We start from the raw sequence: 5,249 nt of genomic DNA, 5'->3' as shown, positions 1-5,249 counted from the left end.
GGTTCCATAAGCCCAAATGCATTCTATCCTCACTTTTTCCATTCAAAATCCCTAGTTCCTTTAGTTTCAGGACCATCTCCTGAAAGTCTTCCTTTACTGGTATCTCCAACTGCTAGTGTCTCCCTCCAAAATTACTTGTAGTTCACATATATGTTTATATAGACATACGCATGTATATATGTATATGCACACGTATGTATATATGTACACACACATATGTATATATGTATCGTACATGTTATCTCCTCCTTTAGAATGCAAGCTGTCAGAGGGCATTCTTCATTCCCCTCTGGGATATGCTTCTGACATTCCAGACTTTGCCTTCATGCCTCAGCTACCAGAAATTCCCATAGTGCCCAAGGCCTTCTCACCCTGGAAAAATTTTTCACTATATTGGTTCTCCTTCTTCCATTGCTGCCGTATCACCTTGGAACTTTTCTTCTTCCATTGGTGAATTCTTCCGGGAGCTTCCATTTTGGGGAGAGACCTAGACCAGTCTTCATTCACCTCCCACCTCTCCTCCTGACACTCCAGACTTTGCCTCAGACACCATATCACCCTGGAACTTTCCTAAGTGCCTATGACCTTCTCCAACATGTTGGTCACTTCTCCTGTTTTTCCTCTTGGGGCCTTCGTTTTGGGGAGGGGCCCAGGCCAGCTTTCTTCATTCCTCTCCAAGCTCTGTTTCTGACCCTTTGATACTAAGTTTCTATGCGGATACTTCTCCTCCTTCTCCACCACCACATTCAGCTCCCTTTGTATGTTACCTTCCTCTGTTAGAATGTAAACTTCTAGAGGGCAGGAACTGTTTCTTTTTTTTGGCTTCTATTTATATCCCCAACACTGCCACATAGTAAACATTTAATGCTTGTTGGCTTGCTTTTTGCTTCATGTCTCAGTTATGTGCAATTGACTGAAAGATATAGAGAATATACAATCTCATTGTACTTAATTGTTGACTATTATGCAATATTTGATTTATTTTACATAATATTGCTGTTACATACTCTTTTCCAACAAGATGTCTTCCAGGTATACATCAATATCACTCAAGATTCCTTGAGAGACAAAGATTAGAAATAACCCTTTCTGGTAGTAACATAAATATTAGGCAAGGCATGTAACAGGGAAATACTTTCCAATCATGCTTGACACTAATATAGAGAAGGTATGGCATAGAGTACAAGTTGAAGAGGGTTTTTCTGTGTGTGGTAATGTCCTCTCAATGCCCATTTGTAGATAACATTGTACTGGCTGCAACAAGCCCTGAAATATTGCAGAGCCTCCTTAGCAAGAAATACTCAAAGCAGTGACCATCTACACAGGAAAGGTGAAGTAGATGAAGAATGTCTATTGCCTGGTTTATGACAGGGAAATTTGTGAAAAACTTATGAAGTTTGTCCATCAGTAGGTATATCTGAAGTAGGCAAGACAGATAGATGGACAATGACTTGGGCCCAAAGTTGAACAGGAGGAAAGATGGCTAGATTACTTTCTGGAAACTGCAAAGTTCCATTAGTGACACCAAGTTTCCCATGGAAACAAAGATCCAGCTACTTAAAAGTTATGCAATCCTATTATATCCTTTTACATTAACATTCTGCCACTATTGCTGTATGGTGGTGACACATGGAATTATTTATACATTGAGAAGATTCTGATCAAGTGCCAAGAACTCCGGAAACTTTAGGCATATGCAAATGCATCATTATTTTTAATTTTGTCAGTCTCTTCAGCTTTTACTGACAGAGCAAAGATATCCATAAAGACATTTTTATTATTTTCCAAGTTTCCATTAAAGAAGCTGTTTCCCATCGCCCAGGCATAAAACCCACAAGTGGTAAAATGTTATAAAAAGTGTTCATAAATAACACCGTTAATGTTTTCACCAGAATATTCAAGCTTCACTCAGATTTGCCATCTGGACTATAATGAAGGACAGAGAAGAGATAAAGGCCTAGTGCTTTAAAAAGACTTCATGTGAGATTTTTGTGTACTTTAATCAGGAAAGTGTGAAATCTTTTTTTAAAAGTAAGCAAAGCACATGTTTTCATGATTCATTAATTCTTGAATTAAATATCAGAGGATAAGAGAGAGGTACTTGATGTGAGCAGATTGTAACATATAACCAATGAGGAGCTTCTAAGAAGACTAAGAAATGTCATCAAGGAAATGTATGCTAGGAAGAGAAAATGTCTTGATTATATGGTAAGGGATGACAGGTTGACAGCCAGAGTACTCCACTGGTACTCTCACAATGTCAGCAGGGAGGAAGGCCTCTGGCACATTGGGTGTGGCTGTAGCAAATTTATGGGAGAACACAATCATGCAGGAATGATAGGCATGGAGGGGTACAATCTGTGTTGTTAGAAGGAATTCCCAAATCAATGAGATCACAGATCTATATGAATATTTGACTACATTCCCCAGCACTTGGAATAGTGTCTGGCATATATAAATGCATATAGGTTGCTTGTTTTTGAGCCTATACTTCCATTCATGCAGGGGATTACATGAGTTTTGCATTCCATGTCACATTGTTGACTCATATTGAGTCCAACTAAAACCCCCTGGATCTTTTTACATAAGCAAGATGTTATCTAGCCACATATCCCCTATCTTGTATTTGTGCAATTAATTTTTTAACCAAAATGTAGGGATTTATATTTATCCCTATAAAATTTCATTTTAGATTCAGCCCAGGCTTTTAGCCTATAGGGTTATTCTGGACCCTAATTCTTCATCCAGCATATTAGTTATTCCATTCAGTATGTTAATTATTCTACTCTGTCATCCACAGATTTGATAATCATAACACCATCCTTTTATTCAAGTCAGTGATAAAAAATGCTGAATAGAACAAGGTCTATGACAAAGCCCTTGTGACAATGTATTAAGTATTTTCCAGATTAATTTCAATGACCCTTTGGGTTTGGTCATTCAAACAGTCCTAAATCTACCTAACTATACTATTATCTAGCCTTGATTTCTCCATCTTGACTACCAGATTACAAGACTGTCATTATGCCTTGATGAGTTCCAGGTACACTATATTTATGGCATCTCCCTCCCTGCTCTGTCAGTCAAAAAAGAAAAAAGAAATGGGTTTGTGCTTTATTTGGCCTCATAGTTTGGTTTAAAGCAAAGACCTAGTTCCAGGAATTTACAGGAAATGGGTGCTCAGGAAGCTGGTTCCACCAAGAGTTTTATTATCATGTGGTGCAGTAGCAGGAAAAAAAATACACTCACATCATATGGCAATTAAACAGAGGTTCATCCCCCAGATGTAAGAATCTTACCCAGAGCGTAAGCATGATGTCTGTGAGGTTGAAATCAAGCAGAGTAGCTAATGGTAAAAGAAAATCTCATTTAGGAGACTCTGATATTTTCCAGGACTTGACTCTATCTACACCAATACCTGTGAAGAGGAGCATCTGAAAGACCTTGTCATTTATACAGTGAATCCTTTTTCCCTTTGGACTTTGTGCTGGACAGCCTCTGTGACATTTACAAACACCTTTGGTGAACATACATCTCTGTTTAATGTCACTTGATGTTAGAAGGTCAAAATGTTTCAAGGAATCTTTTGGTTTTTCTTTTTCATATTAATGGGAGACATTTTTGGAGGAAAGCCTTTAAAGTGGTACCTTTGATCTGCAAATCAAATACTTTTTAAAAAGTCATTAACAAGCAGCTGATTTTATATTCTCTCTACCTTTTAGTCAGTTGTGACTGTAAAGATATGGTCTGCTATAGAATGTTGTATGCAAAGACCTGCTTATTTTCTTCTCAAATTTTCCTCAAAGATGATTTTCATATGAATATAAATTCATAAAAACTTTACAAAGATGGCAAAGTAGGCACAGGACTTGGTCATTACTGATGTTTTCTTGGTAGCCTTTTTTTTTGATAAAAAGGTCCACAATTTCTTTTAAGTGTTTGATATACTTCCTTCTTTCAGGAATCACCAGGAGATGGAATTAGCTTTCTGCACCGAGCTTGCTAGTTTACCTTATTACTCATGTACAACTGTACACTCTTGAGGAGAAAGCTTAGACTATCAGTATTATTACCGACCTTTCCCTTGATATTCTTTCATGAATTATTGGGCCTCTCTACTGATAGAGCTGTTCCTTTACTGTGTCTGCTACTTTGTGATATTCAGGGCCCAACCCAAGTACCATCTCCTTCATGAAGTCTTTCCTGACCCACTCCCAAACTGGATAGGATCTTTCCCTCTGAATTTCCATAGCATTTTATTTGTACCTCACCTTATGGCATATCATATTTGGCCTTTTGTTATAATTATCTGTACACTTGCCTGTTCCCCCTATGAATATAAATACCTAAGAATATGGAGTTTTATTCTTTTTGTTTGTTTTTTTGTTTCGAGGCAATTGGGGTTAGTTGACTTGCCCAGGGTCACAACAGCTAGTAAGTGTCAAGTGTTTGGTCTGAGGCCTGATTTGAACTCAGGTCCTCCTGACTTCAGGGCTGTGCTCTATCCACTGCGCCACCTAGCTGCCCCAGTTTCATTCTTCTTTGTACACCTTCAATCACCCAAGACAGTGAACTGCACATAGTAAGTAGATACTTACTATTTATCTTGAATTTAATTCTATGGCTTCTCTGGGTTATGGAAAGCAGAGGTACCAAACTTGCTGCTAGATTCAATTCAGATTAAAATGTAATTAGGAAGTTTATAACAAAACAAATAAAAATACAACACAATACAGATAATGCTAATTTGTGGTTTTCTAAGTCAATTAAGAGTCAACTAATTTCTATTTTAGTTTGACTCTGCTTATGTGCAGGGTAGTCTGAAAGTCATTACTGGTCCAAGGCTTTCAGAACACAATGCCTACCTTCAAAAACTGAAGAATAGGGATTCTGCTTCCAGGAGCCAAGATGGTGGAATAAGAAGTTGCTCTTACTGTCCCTTATTAACGTCTGAAAGCCCAGAAAATATCACCCCAGGAAAAAGTGAAAAACAGAATAAGCAAACAGGATACGTGTGTTATAGGTATAAATGTTGTGCTAGAGTTATTTTCCCAAAATAGAGGCCTAGAAGGCTAAAACGTTATTTTTTGTTGTCCTCCTTTCTATTACTCAGCATCAGCGATAGGCCACCAGAGATGAGATTAAAGCAATGCAACAATATAATACAGACCATAAGGTAAGGTGTCTGTAGTAAAAACCATAACCAATACCTCAGTGATAAACATTACATGCAATTCTCACCAGCAATA

The sequence above is a fragment of the Phascolarctos cinereus genome, unplaced genomic scaffold, assembly GCF_003287225.1.
Source record: "Phascolarctos cinereus isolate Bilbo 61053 unplaced genomic scaffold, phaCin_HiC Scaffold_4;HRSCAF=312, whole genome shotgun sequence".
NCBI classification, from domain to species: Eukaryota; Metazoa; Chordata; class Mammalia; order Diprotodontia; family Phascolarctidae; genus Phascolarctos; species Phascolarctos cinereus.
This window is presented reverse-complemented; position numbering follows the sequence as displayed.